Genomic DNA, 16,382 nt, shown 5'->3' with positions numbered 1-16,382 from the left:
TCATATGATAAAAATAATAATTAATATAATAATAAAAAAATAAAAATCCTTGTAGTATTATAATAATTAATCACCCCTCCAACCTTCTTAGTATTCTTTAATCCCAATAATTGACCAGTATTATATCTTTGTGCCTCAAATAAATTATAACAACTTGAGAAGATTTTTTATGGGAACTAGTAGCATTAAAAATAATCTCTTAATTACGCTTGAGGATGTTGATAAATAAAATTCAAACAAAATTAAATGGAGCAAGAATCTTTAAGGAATCCAAAAGTTTTATCATAATTCTTAAGGATTGTTTGAACAAATGTAGATGTAAAATGAAAGAGTTGATAGATCATGTTTAGCCAAATGGAAGTAGTCTTGTTAAGATAATTAAGAATAAAAGGTATATACAAAATCATCTTAAAAATATTAAGATGGAAAAATATGTGAGGAAAAATGGGACCGAGATAACGATCCTAATAGAGTAAAAAATGATCTTTACAATCACTTTAGAATTTGCATTGAAAAGAGAACATTAATGTATAATTTTATTCAACTTTTTTTGACATCCACTTGTGCATTGTTGACAAAATATTTACTACCGTTATTGTGTAGGGGCACAAAATTATATAGAGGTGAATTAGAGTACTCACATCATTGGCCTTTCTCTGTATGGGAGACATTTGTGAAAGCCTTATCTAAGAAGAGAAGATGCCATAATTTATATTTTTATTAAATATTTATCTTAATTCAGTATAGATGCCTTAATTTTGATTTCAAGAAAATATTTAGCCAAATTCAGCACAAGATATGACAAGCTTTGGATAAGATTTTGACTAAAAAATTAGTCCACTATAGCATAGGACACATGAATTTTCGATAAAATAATTATCCTACTCCAAAAAAATCATGACACAATTTTTAGTTTTTATTAAATATATATCCTATCCTAACTCAATAAGTGGAATATTTTCTATTTCTATAAGATACTTAGCCATTTATACAAAAGAAGATAAAACATTTTCATTTATACAAGATATTTAGCTGCTAGAATTTCTAGGGATAAATAGAGATTATCACTAAGGCCAAAATTTTGTTGGAAGATGAGTCCTCAAAGGTATGATCTAAGAGAGGATATCATGTCATGTATGTCACTAATATTTTTCCCATTTGAATTGTATTACCTATTAAAACTCATCATTTTAAAATTACTTTCACCATCTAGTGGTTGTAACATTCCCTTCCCTACATAGATTGAGACTCTATCCACAAATTTTGTAGCTTGGTAGTTAAAATCAAAGTGTAAAATTAATTGAACATAATCAGAAATTGTGGAATTGAAATATTCTTAAAGAAATCAATATAAGATAAGTGGAATTAGAAAGGCTACAATAAATCATAGTTTTCCATTGGCACCACCATTAATGAGGTACTTGTAGAGTCTAATCACTCATTTTTGTATGCCACTAAGATTTGAAGTTTATTTAGCATTAACAAGCATGGAGATTCCTTGTGATTACAATAAATAGATGAACAATATTTATCAGATTTACTTCCTCTCTATTGCCATAAAAAAACCAAAGAAAATAAACCTCTTCAAAGAACATTTTTGACAAAGATATAACCAAGAAAGAAATCAAAGAGAATTATGCATGTTTGTTCCCTCTATGGTCTCAAATGATTGATTGGTTGAAAACACATGCAAATTACGTGTCAAAGAGAAGCTTTAAAATGTATACCTTAAGTTATGAGTCCATGAAACATAAAATATGGAAGAAAACACAAGCTATGTGAAGGTTTTTAAAATGCCACTCCACATGCTGAAAAAAGAACCTAATTTTTTTTAAAAACTTTAAGAAGAAAAAGAAAATACCATGGAGAAGATTGCAGACAACTAGTAAGAAAAAAGATACTAAAAATAAATATTTTATTTTATTAATAAAAATAGTGTAAACCAAACTATAAATAAAGGTTGGATGATTTCTAAAAGAAAAATAACTATATAGTTAAGTATACCAAAAACATTAGTGTCTTCTTAAAGCCATGGACTACAAATTATGTTTTCTTGTAACATTTTTAGGTGCTAAGTAAAATGAATGTAGTAAGAGTGGACATTGGAGTGTCGATACAAATTCTAATAATGCATCTCTATAAATCCTTCATAATAATCTTAAGAAGTACAATGAAAAAATATTTTGAAATAAAATCAAGTATATTATCATGAAATTGTATATTTCTACTATATATTTGCTAGGTCTAGAAATCTGATGTAATGGAAAATACTCAAAACATAGTCAAAACTTTATTGTATCTATTCATAAAGATTCATTACATAAATAAGGTATTCATATAGTAGTTTAGCACACTTTGGGTGCATAATTTACTAAAAATAGCACACATTGGGTGCAATGAACTTGTATTGTTCATGTTACAACTTGATAAGAGCACACATTGGGATCCCCCCCTTAATCATAAAGGGTTACATGAAATTAAGAGTATTTTGAACACCTCAGCCTATTGTTTTGATACATATCACTTTGAGATTTATTTTTCCCCTTTTGAATTAGCACACTTTGGGTGCATAATTTATTGAAAATAGCACACACTGGGGGCAATGAATTTCTATTGTTCATGTTACAACTTGATAAGAGCACACATTGGGTGCAATAGAATAACACACATTGGATGTTATGGACTTGTTTGTCTATATTACAATTTGATAAGAGCACACATTGGGTACTATGAAATAACACACATTGGGTGTAATGAATTGTTTTTTCCATATGATATTTTTATAATAGCACACATTAGGTGCAATAAGACAACACATTGGGTGTTATGAATTGTTTTGTCCATATGAAATTCTAATAACAACACAATAAAACAACACATTGGGTGTTGTGTATTTGTCCTTCATTTGAACTTGAACCTAGAATGAATTTTTATAATTGTTTCTCACTTGAACTTGCACATGAAATTGCACTCACTTGAATTTGAATCCGACATATATAGAATATCCCCCCTTTGATAGATGAGAGGAAATAATTTCATGTGATAAGCTATTGGATAGAATACCACATATTTATCATCATTGCTTCAAATAGATGGAAACTTGTGTCACCCTTTTGTAAAGGGAAAGGCTGACAAAAGTATAACTATTCATCTTCAATGACATAAAATTGGTATTATTATTTAGAATTTGAAAATGAAGTAAAATAATGAAATGTGTAGAAATGTATGAAGTTTAGGATTATAATTTTTAATAATTACTTTGAATAAGAATTGATATATTTTTCTAATTTTTATAGATGATTTTTTAGTTTCTTAAAAATGCTAAAAATTAGGGCTTTAGTTCCCACCACAAAACTATATAGAAATAAATGTATTTCCTTTTGAACTTAGACTATGTTATAGATAACATATATAGCTAAAAAAAATTAAAAATTAAAAATGACTTTAGACCTATAATTTCTCTTTTATAATGATTAAAAATTCAACTCATCTAAAATCGATAGTTTTCGTCTCCCACCACATTTTTCAAAACAAATCTATTCTAACTAAAAGAAAAATTATACATTCTAGAAGAGGACTCTCTCCTTTAGAATGTCATATAGTTTTTATATTTTTTAAATATGATTTAATAATTTTTTCTTTCTCAAAATTGACATCTGTTCAAGTGTTAAAATATGTTCTTGTTAAATTTTTTAATTACAATATACTATATATCTAATTAAAATACTATAATGTCTATATGAGAATATTATTAACTTTGAGCTCTATAAAGTGGTGTTTATATGTTAATAAAAAAATATCATTAAAAATAGTAAGAGTTATTGAAATGTCAATTTTGTGTAATAATTTTATTTATTTAGTAATTGGATACAAACTAGTATAAAACATGCATTTAATAGACATTTCTAATTGAAAGAGTGTGACACCATATATAACTTAGCTAGAATGGATTTATCTAAATCATATATTTGAAATTTTTTTTTTTTTGGATAGAAACACTCAAATTCAGTAGTTCTAATAAGTTAGCCTGAAAGGTGACACAACTTTGTACTTTTAACACACATTGGGTGTTATAGACTTGTTTGTCTGTATTACAATTAGATAAGAGCACACATTGGGTGTTATGCATTGTTTTGTCCATATGACATTTTTATAATAGCACATATTAGGTGCAATAAAAAAACACATTAGGTGTTATGAATTATTTTGTCCATATGACATTCAGATAATAGTAGACATTAGATGCAATAAAACAACAGATTGGGTGTTGTGTATTTGTCCTTCATTTGAACTTGAACCTAGAATGAATTTTTATTATCATTTCTCACTTGAACTTGCATCTAAAATTGCACTCACTTGAATTTGAATCTGACATATATAGAATATCCTCCCCTTGGCAGATGAGATGAAATAATTTCATGTGATAAGATATTGGATAAGATAACACATATTTATCTTCATTTCTTCAAATAGATGGAATACATTACCATGTACCAATATCATCGCCAACTTATCTTTGGTAGTTTCATTTGAACTCTCAACTTTGATGCACTCCCTCTTCAAGATAATTTTTTTTAACAAACTGGTCTTATTTAGTTTCACTGTTTTACCAACATATTAGTTCTTTGAAGAACTTTTTCTTTTTATATTTAATATAGAGCATAATGAAACTTCTAAATCTTGCAACCAAGTATATCTTGAAAAATATCAATTTACTTTCATTCATTCATAGAAAATCCTTTAGTCTCTTTACTCTTTTATCAATGACATCTTTCTATTTGATATCTTCTTTTGAATATTGATAAAATAAAAATACCTCAATCTAGAATTTGGTTTATAAAAAGTCCAATACTATTCATTGATACTTTATAAAATATAATTCTTGAATAGTTGGGCTGATAATAATAACTTCCAATATCATCCATTTGTGAATTGACAACATTCTTTTGAATCCATCTTCATCATCATGCTTGAGTCGATCAAGAGGATCGATAAGTACCATACCATCATGGTACCATTAAAATATGAATCTTTAAAAATAATATTAAGAATCAAACCCAATATGAAACTTGTATTATGCAACAAGATAAAAAATCTACATGTATGATTTTGCAGCCAAACTAATACCTCATTCAACCAACTTCAAATCTAATAGTATTAAATTAGAAAATTTCAAAGAAAAATATTATTATGGTTACCAAAACCATTTTGAAGTTAGAAGGTTTAAAAAAAATCTGATTTCAAAGCCAATTGAAAACTGATACCATTTTGGAAGAGTCATTTTAAAACCAATTCACCAAAACCCAAATCTTTATTTCATACTTCTGAACTCATTTAATTTCTTAGCAATCGATACTTATTAGAAATTAGAAATTTTTTATCATGGTTTTAATACTCACCATCGAAAGAAAAAATGTTATTTACTTAGATGTATGATGCAGGGGCATCCGACAATTGGAAAATTTTGAAGCTTCTAGATTATAAATGATTATTACTCATTGTGTATGGCTTAAGTAAGCCATTTTTGTGTCTTAAATGATGTGATAAGGTTAGTGTTATGGGGAGTTAAGATACAGTGGTTATAATAATTAGTTGTTAGGTTTTTGCAAACCTTTATATATCGCATATTTTGTAACTGGATGGGAGGTGGAGATGCAGTCTCGATGAATGAGACCGAATGATGTAAAGAGGAATTGAGAAAAGAAGAAGAGGGATTAAATTCTATATTCATATGTTCTATTCTTCATTTTTGCATTCGTGATTTTCTATTTTTATTAATTCTTGAATGAAAGAAGTTTAATGTTTCTTGAATCGAGTTTTTGGAGAATGTTTAATGTTCATGGAATCGAGTTGATTATTCAAAGAATCTGTTTGGATTGAAAGTCCTAGATTGATGGTTTGAAAAAGAGAATAATATGTAAGATAGAGTTATCTTCAATGCAGATTTTACAAGAGAATAAGTAGTTGCTGATGTGGTTGTTGCTTGAAATAAGATAGGAGATACCATTTTTATAAGTATGATTAGGCTTAATTCACCTTACTGCTGTGCACTCTACATCAATGTACTAGGAGGAGAATCAGTTTCATGGAAATTAGATTTGAATCTCAAGAAAAATGATTTCCTAATTAATTCTTTGACTCCCACAATCATTCATTGCAAACCAAATTGGCCATTATGGAAGTGTCTTATGCCAACTTGATATCAATTGAAAATCAAACCACTGCCAACATTGTGTGAATTAGTTCTAAACAATTACCATCTAATTTTGGTTATCAAAATAACCATGACTCAAAAAATTATTTGAAATCAATATGCCTTGTAACTGAATTTTGAAATCAGTCTCCTTGTGAACTAAAATAGAATTGCATTTCGATTAAAATACTAAAAAAATTATTTGCATTTCAAAATAAATGAACAAAATTTCCATGATTATTGATAGTCAGAGGGCTTATTATATTTAGATTCTCTTTTATTTTCCTTCTACTGCATCATTTTTACCTGCTCTGATACAACTATTAGGCCCAAAAATATGATGTAATGAAAAATAATCAAAACATAATCAAAACTTTACTGTATCGATTTATCAAGATGCATTACTTAAATAAGGTAGTCATATAGCAATTTAATAACTACTAAAAATAACTGATATAAAATAACTACTACAACTAAAATATCTAACCTAACTTTGAACCCTAATGATTAATATATTAACATATATCTACATAACTATTTAAAATTTAAATTAAAAAGCCAAATGATTTAGTCCATTAATATAAAATTTACTCTTGTGCATTTTTGTTGGCAATGTATTATTAGACTTTATACTCTATTTTGGTTATAAGCTATCATTGTAGTAGTAGAATATTGTTAATTTTTAGTAGTGTGATAAATTATAAAACTCTTTGTTTAAACCATAGCTTTATTGGGAATAGTTGGTTTAATTTGTTATTTATGGTTAGTTGGGATGAGATTTTTATATTGGTAAAGAGGATAGACTTGTTGATTTTTGTTGTTGTTTATCTTGGACATGTGTCATGTATGTTCAGCTTCCTTGTTTTTGACTATTTTAATATAAAAAATAATACAAATTTAAAAATAAATGTAAATATTAGTATATTTTAGATCTATAAATTTTTAATAAATGAGACAATTCACTACTTCTATCATTCTTCTTTCTATGAAAAATGAAAGATTAAAACATATGATCATTATGATTGATTGGTTGATACACTTTTATATATACTACATTTGATTTGTAATTAATGTAGCATATGATTCTTCACATAATTCAAAATGTAGATTAAACTAATTTATAGAAAATTGCAATAACCTACTTAGCTAGAACTTTAAATAAAAATGGTCATTCACACCATTTGCATTTTGCTCGTGCTCATTCTGAATTTCCTGACCTTATGATTGTTGTTTTAATAGAAAAGAAACATTATTTTTTCTTTTTTCTTTTAAATATGAATTGGTTAAACGATATTATATTGAGGCTTTGACTGAGTTAGGCCATTTATTGTAATGAAGTGAATTTTAAATACGAAGCGAGTATGATTCTCTCTTGTTTCTTTCAAGCTCAACGCCAAATTAGAAAACATATAACAACGTTGTTATCACGATGGATGAACTACTTAAAATAGTTACAATGAATAAGGTATTTGCGAACATATATAGTATAATACGTCAATGAACACAACAATCTTCTGTTTGTTTTGGAGCAACTTGCACTACTTTTGAAACTAAGAGACATTATTACAGTTGCGAGAGCTGGAAAGAGGAACGAGGTCTTTTTATAATGACATTTTAACAGAACTGAAGGCTGATTTTGAAATGAGTATGCTATAAATATAGAGGACAATAGTTAAACCCAAATTAAAGGTGTATTGTATTGCTGAAAAAATGGGTCAAATTCTATTAGAACGCATAATCATATTTTCCAAGCAATAAAGACGTATGTCCAATTTGTAGTGCTACGTGCCTCTACTAACAACATGCTTTACAGGCTTGCATATCACTCAGAGCTGTTGAATTGAATATTGGATACTCTAGGTATATTAAAATTATTGGTGACAAACTGTTCTGAATAGGGTGGGCTCACATGTCTGTGGTTATTTTTATCATATTTTGGAATATTACGTTGATGCGAAAGCAATCGAATCTAGAAAAGATTTTTTTCAAATCAGTCCAATAAAAAGTTGTCATCAAAGAAGAAAAAGGACGAAGCAATACAACTGGGAATTGCATCTGATTAACAAGCGTGCTAAATTCATCTATCCTGTCGACAGGAGCCTCTTATTAGACATTTAATTGCTATTAAATAAATTAAAAACACATAAGAACTAATGTCTGTAGACTATAGTTATTTCAAAATTATGACGTTCAAAGAGACTCACTCTAGCTGCCACTCTTAAGTGTTAGTGTGACGTTTAAGAGTCGGGTTTTATAACTTAACTAAGTCCATCATATTTTATCAGATAGATTAGATCAAAATTTTCCACTCACTTTTGTATTAGATCCAGCTGTAATTTTAGAAATGTTAAAATAAATTTTGATATAGACGTGTAGATTACAACATATAAATGAGGCGATTCTGATTTACTGACCATTAGGAAGAGTGCTCTTATACAGTGTCTAGGCTATTTCTATTATCAGCCTATCTGAAGAATAAAGTTTTTATGTTGGGTTAATTCTAGATGGCTTTTAAAATTTTTGTTACAAGTAGTGAAATAACAAACTTAAGATTAAAATCTTTAATACTGTATTTTTGTCAAGGTATTATCATTGTTACATACACATCTATAATTTACTACTTTTCACATATTTAAAAAAATAATAATAAAGAAAATATTAAATGGTGAATATGTTTTATTTGTGGATACAACTTTCTGTATATCATAATAGTTTAGGAATTAATGTTTTATATGATTACTGTATGTAACTTACAATAGATAAATTTATTCAATATAGATTATTACTAAATATTTGTCTGTTATTATTTTCAGAATACTAAAAGCTATATAATATTTTCATAGAAACTAAATTTATTTTCATTTAAAAAAATTGTAAGACTTTCTAATACTTAAAAAAAGATTTCTAGGGTTCTTTGAGTTTGATAGAAAAACTCTTTAATTCCATCGAAATAGTTTAAGTAAAAATTGTTTAAGTAAAAACATTTATATAAAGAGATCTCTATTTAAATTTTAAAATATAAAAAATAGAGTTTATAATTAGACATTTTATAAATATAACGATGTGTAGAGTTTTTTTATAATTTTGCCAGCTCATTACAAGCTATAAGATTTCAGTACGTTACTAGAATAGGGGAATAATTTGTATATATACACAGTGGTATAAGTCTCTTGGAACATAACCTATAGTTTGGTGCAAAATAAGACGATGATACGAACTGTTTCGATTTTGTTTGTGCTCGTTCTGTATTACGCAGACGCCAAAGCCCAACGGTGTTCGCCTGCTCCATCTGTGCAATGCGGAAGCCATGAATGTGAGATCTTCAATTACGAGGCCATCTGGGAGGACCGTTCTTCTTGCAAGGCGGCCAACGTTGCATTACCCACTTCAGAAGCCCAGCTCCTGCGCGCCGTTGCCCACGCTGTTCGAAACAAGCAGAAGATCCGAGTGGTGAGCAAACACGCTCACAGCATCTCAATGCTTGCCTGCGTTGACAGAAAAGGGCTCATCATTTCAACACAGAATTATGACTCCGTCATTGAAGTGAACAGCAAGGCAATGACAATCACAGTCCAAGCCGGAGCGCTGATGAGAGATGCGATTGAAGCAGCAGCAAAGCACGGCCTCGCTCTGCCCGCCATGACTTACATCAGTGGAGTTTCTGCAGCCGGTGTTATTTCCACCGGAGCCCACGGCAGCAGCTTCGCCGGGAAAGGCGGCGGAGTTTATGAATACGTGGTGGGAATGAGAATCGTAGTTCCTGCGTCTCCCTCTGAAGGGTATTCAAAGATGTTAGTTTTGACCGAATCAGACGAAGATCTCAAAGCGGCAAAATTGTCACTGGGAACACTGGGGGCGATTTCAGAGATAACGTTCGCTCTGGAGCCAATGTTCAAGAGATCTGTTTCTGTCTCAGTGAGAGACGATCACGATCTGGAAAATGAAGCCGAACGGTTTCTCAGAGCTCACACATTTGGTGACAGAAATTGGATGCCTTCACATCGGAAGGCGATTTTTGCAGAAATCGATCGAGTTTCTGTTGATGTTGTCGGAGACGGCAGCTGGTCATCCATAGGTAGTCCCAGCAGAGTGTCTGACATTGAAACCAATGCTTCTCTAGGTGTGTACTATTTAACCTTTTCAATCTTCTTCTTTTTTAAATGGCTGACATCTAAGATTGAGAGTATCCATTCTAGTTAGACAAATTTTCAAACCATTCAAATTCACCAGTACCATAAAGAGCTATTATTACTCAATCTTATTTGAAGACTTCCCTTTCATTATTATTTTGATTTTGATTTGAATAACAAAAGCTTTGTTATAAAAATGCATCTTATTTGGTTTGTGTTTGCACTTCAGTCGATTCAATACAGGCAAAAGCAAACGTGACTGCAATTTGTGACCGGGTTGGAAGCAGACTGCTTCAATATCCGGCGGGCGGCAACGGGTTTTTGAATGACGGGAAACTTTTCACTGGCTATCCAGTGGTGGGTTTCAATCACCGTATGCAGACACCTGGTGACTGCGAACAAGTTTCTGAACAAACGGATGGGAGCTGTACACTGACCCAGATATTAGATAAGAATAAGACAACATGTGTGTGGGATCGCCACATCCACACAGCTAAGCTCTTTAACGTTGAATTTGGAGTGCCTTTGTCTCGATTCCGAGAAGTCGTAGAGGATGTAAAGAAAATAAGAGATTTGGATCCCCAAAGGCTGTGCGACACAACTGCGATGGTTATAAGGTCTCTTAAGAAGTCCGAGGCGTACTTGGGACCTTCTGAGGATCAGGTGAGGTTCGAATATTTATCTTACCGACCACGATCACGATCTGGGAAATGAAGCCGAACGGTTTCTCAGAGCTCACACATTTGGTGACATAAATTGGATGCCTTCACATCGGAAGGCGATTTTTGCAGAAATTGATCGAGTTTCTGTTGATGTTGTCAGAGACGGCAGCTCGTCAGCCATAGGTAGTCCCAACAGAGTGTCTGACATTGAAACCAATGCTTCTCTAGGTGTGTACTATTTAACTTTTTCAATCTTCTTCTTTTTTAAATGGCTGACATCTAAGATTGAGAGTATCCATTTTTGTTTTGTGAGTTTGCAGCACAATCTCGGCAACGTCTATACAGCCACGAAAATGCACTTCCTTACGAAGGAGAGGACTTAGATTTTTTTTTTTTAAAGTTTGAAAAAGCAATGTAAAGGAAGTGCATTTTCATGGCTGTATAGCCACGGGCCACAATCTCCACCCTTTGAGGCAAGATTCCCTCATCATATTTTATCTTCTCAGAGTTTCGTATTTGACAATCTCTCATTCAATTTTACCAATATATCTATTGATTTGAATCTTATTTCATTCTTTATCATGTCTGTGTATTTTGCATTCAGTTAGACTTTATTTCTGCAGTCTCGTTTAGATTCATTCAATTCTATCAGCAGATTAGAGATTTATAGATTTAAATTTGATTTAAAAACTTACTATTTTTAATTTATTTTAACCCTTCAATCCATTTTTTAATGGGTGAAATTTTTGAACTAAAGACTCATGTGTATCTATTTCTCTAAATTTGTAGAATATATGATTCTGGCCTCATCTCTTATAATGTGATAAGGACTCAGCAATATCTTTTTCTAGATAGACAAATTTTCAAACCATTCAAATTCACCAGTACCATAAAGAGCTATTATTACTCAATCTTATTTGAAGACTTCCCTTTCATTATTATTTTGATTTTGATTTGAATAGTAAAAGCTTTGTTATAAAAATGCATCTTATTTGGTTTGTCTTTGCACTTCAGTCGATTCAATACAGGCAAAAGCAAACGCGACTGCAATTTGTGACCGGGTCGGAAGCAGACTTCTTCAATATCCGACGAGTGGCAACAGGTTTCTGAATGACGGGAAAATTTTCACCGTCTATCCGGTGGTGGGTTTCAATCACCGTATGCAGACATCTGGTGACTGGGAACGAGTTTCTGAGCAAACAGATGGGAGCTGTACATCGACCCAGATATTAGATAAGAATAAGACGTGTGTGGGATCGCCACGTCCACACATCTAAGCTCTTTAACGTTGAATTTGGAGTGCCTTTCTCTCGATTCCGAGAAGTCGTAGAGAATGTAAAGAAAATAAGAGATTTGGATCCCCAAAGGCTGTGCGACACAACTGCGATGGTTATAAGGTCTCTTAAGAAGTCTGAGGCATACTTGGGACCTTCTGAGGATCCAGTGAGGTTCGAATATTTATCTTACCGACCAAGAGAAGCCGAGATGCCCAATTGGAATGAAGATGTGTTTCAAGAGATGGAGTAGATGGTGATTGAGAAGTATGGAGCGGGCCTGTAATGGGGAAAGTCTAGAGGTCACTTGTTCGGAGGGTTGGCTCAACGGGCAGTGAACTTGACAAAATTTTTAAAGGTGAAGGCGAGATTTGATCCGAACGAAGTGTTTTCCAACGATTGGACTGACGGTTTGTTCGGAATTGGAGGGAAAGGTGTGGAGGTGTTGAGAGATGGATGTGCACTGGACAAGATGTGTAAATGTAGGGAGGATAAACATTGTGCTCCAGATAAAGGATTTCTTTGCAAGCCAGGGAGAGTATGGAAGAATGCTTGTGTTTGTAGAAAGGTTAATTGAAAATATTGTCGTTTGATCCCTAAACATTTTAGAACTAGTTCCTTGAGTAACTGGTTCTATGTTCAAGAGTTTTTCAAAATAATAAACAAATTCTACTTTTATAATTAAACTATTCTCCCTCACAAACAACGATGGATTTTTTTCTTACATCTTTCAAATTCATTTTCTTCTTTTAAGAAACACATTTTTAATATAATTTATTCGTACCACAATTTGGTGTATTCGTCAAGATTCAATTCTAGAAATGTTTTCAGTTTAGAGATTATAGCGCTCAAAATATATACAGAATACTTGGAAATCCGTTCATTCAACAAATAAAAAGGTGTTTGAATCTTTAAATTGCATAAGCCAAAATATAATTTTTAAAAACATATTTTGACTAACCGACCATAGAAATGTATGTATCTTAGTTTATAATTCAGAAGGTAAACTTATTCAAACTAGTAATTAATATTAAAGTATAATGCCATGTTTTGAAAATGACTTAACAACTGCTAGTATATTAAAAATGAATTTTCTATTAGATTATTTTTATGACTACTCAACAATAGCAATTATGTTGATAATGAAATTATTATTATTTAATTTGACAAAAGATTTGGAATTTGAATATATATTTTTATAATGCTATTAAGATTAAAGTTGTATTGAGTCTTTTTGATAGGTCACCAATTCCAATACTAGTCCAATTAAGCAAGCTTGACGATGGGGCTTTCTCCAAGGTTAAGCCTTCTTGGCTAGAATCTCATTTGTGAAAATTTCAACATGTTTTGTGCTTTATGAACCATTTATATAGACATCCATTAATGTATCAATTGATAAATAGGAAACATTTTTGCCAAGTTAAAATATGATAACCTTGTCGATATTCAACGATTTGGTTTTCAAATCAAGCTCACTAAGCCATGTTCCATTTGGAGCTATTTAAAAGATCTCATCTCTCACAAGAATGAATCAAATGCTTAACTCTGATTGCATTTAGGTGATGTTCAAAGAGTTGAACCATTTGAATTTCCCAAGACACCATCAATCTAAGTACTAATCTAAAGTACATTTTGATGCAGAGGGATTTTAAAACTTCATAAAATCAGGTTGCACATGCATGCATGCAGATTTTCATAAATTTTTCTCGACAAGTGGTCAACACATAATGATGTTGCCCATTCAAATCTACATTACAACTAGGTTTTCCTATAACATTATATGAGACAACAATACAAGAACAAATCAATGCATGAAACTAAAGAGGATCCTCCAATAGCTGACAAAGACTATTGGAGGATCTTTAGAAAACCTCCATGGAAAGGCCACTCTCAAAACAACAGAGAGATCCAACTGATGGGAAATGAAAAGTAAGAAAATGCTAAACGATTAAGATATGATTTTCAGATTTCTTCCAAAATGTAGATCTATATACAAATAGAAAAATGTATGTAGAATACTACACAATCACATCCATACAACACTAGAAATCCAAGAAAATTACAAGAAAACTCATGGACTTCATTCTATTCACTTTCTCCAAAAAATCTGTCCTAAAAACTTTTTCCAAAAATCTCTCTTACAATATGCACGCTTTTTTTTTTGAGAAACCTTCTAATCTAACTCCCAAGAAACCATCATAGCTTTCTTGTGGCAGTTACATTTTGAATGCCAACACATGGTGCTTTAGGAATATTCATCATTTTCTTCCTTTTATTTTTTCCCATAAAACATTTTTGAAAATTAGAAACTTTTAACACACCCAAAAGAAATTAAAATAGATTCATACTATGTCCTAAGTGGATAATGTTGGGTAGGATTATAAGAATGCCACCTAAAAATTTCTACCACATGGAAAATGACTTTTATTTTAAAACATAAAACTTTGAACTCACACCCTCACTAATATTTCAAATTTCAGATTTCAAACTCAAATCTTTTTGATATTTTCTTTGTGCCCCTACATTTTAGTCATATTGTAGGTTATTTTCCTATCGCCACCAGACTTCCTATTACAATATAATTATGCATTAATAATGTTGCATGCTATCTTCCTATCACATATGTGCTCCTGCACCAAATTCAACCATAGGTTTGTATTTAAAGCTATGCTCACTTAGCTTTCAACACCATTCTCAAAGCCATCAACAAGTGTTGTACATTATGAACCATTTATTATATACCCCTTCACCTTACTAATTGATACCTTAGTGATATTATCCAAGACATGATGAATTATGATATTTTTATCAAGATTCGTGCAAGTAATTTTTAATAAAAACAAATTGATCCATGCATCACGATTAGCGGTTCACAAAAACTTTTCTCTCACAAGAGATTAAATGGAAGACTTAGCACACATTACATCTAGATGATTCTTATAGAAGTGAAGCATTATATATTTCTAAGATTCATCCATCTTGTTACTAGTCCACTATAAATACTCTTAACCAGAGAGTTTCTCTAGAGATTTAACTCATCTAGCTTGCAGCCTCATTTTCAAACTTAGATAATGTTTTGGGCCTTATAAATAATTTGTTAGAGATCTTCTTAGCATCTAACAAATATGTAGTATATTTTTTTTCACGAGTAATATTGTAATATTTCTATTAGCATTTGAATATTTAGTTCCCAAGTCAACTTCATTGACCCATGTTTCATGAGTAGTAGTTCAAAAGAATGCATCTCTCATGAGATTGAATGAAATTCTTGCCACTCATTTCATCTAGGTGATGATCACAAAGGTAAAACATTGGACCTTCTGAACATGTCACCCACTCGAGTGAGTACTTCTCTAAAACAAGCACAATTGACCATGGAATTTTATCTAAGTTTATTAGGAAATAGAGAGTAGACTTTCAGCACAAACTTCCAAGGACTCTTATTAGAGCCATTAAAAGCCTTTACAAAATCTTGTATTAAATGTAGTTTGAAATTATTGGAGAAGAAAAAATACAAAAATTGTAATGACGAGCTACTAAGGAAACAGTACCATGATTTTTTGAGAAACATTTAGCAAAATATTCTAAAAGAAGAGGACTATTAGTATGAGATTCTATAATGTTGTTTTATATTGTTATATATATGTTTAACTTTACAACTAATGGGAAACATGATCTAGTCAATTACTAAACATATTAGGTTTATGAATTCTTATTTGCAATGTGTTTACGATTTAGATATCATACAACAATCTGAATCTTGAAAAAAAGAATTATTAGAGTATTTTAGACATAACTAATTTTAATAAATTCAATAGTTCACTACTTACATACTTTCTTCCATGAAAATGAAAGAATACATTAGAAGATCTGTCAAGTTTGATTAGTTGCTACAATTTTATGTATACCTCATTGGATGGGAAAATATCACTACACTGTTTGAAGGTTTTTAATTATAAAAATTTATTAAAAAACTATTAATTTAAATTCCACAATATGAAAACTAAAATTTAATATAAAATTGACAACGTGTGAGTGATTTTTCAAATGTGTGAAATAGTACTAATCTGAGCATATGAAAAATAATATTTAGTAGAAACTTGACAATGTGTGGAAGGTTTTT

The 16,382-nt window shown here is 30.8% G+C and overlaps 1 pseudogene; it reads left to right on the top strand.

The window, feature by feature from the left end:
• Window positions 1–9,736: 9,736 nt before the first annotated feature.
• Window positions 9,737–12,836, top strand: LOC149546704 (L-gulonolactone oxidase 5-like; annotated as a pseudogene).
• Window positions 12,837–16,382: the final 3,546 nt, after the last annotated feature.

The sequence above is a fragment of the Cupressus sempervirens genome, chromosome 7 (assembly GCF_028749045.1).
Source record: "Cupressus sempervirens isolate cs-2001-9-10 chromosome 7, ASM2874904v1, whole genome shotgun sequence".
Classification (NCBI taxonomy): domain Eukaryota; kingdom Viridiplantae; phylum Streptophyta; class Pinopsida; order Cupressales; family Cupressaceae; genus Cupressus; species Cupressus sempervirens.
This window is presented reverse-complemented; position numbering and strand designations above follow the sequence as displayed.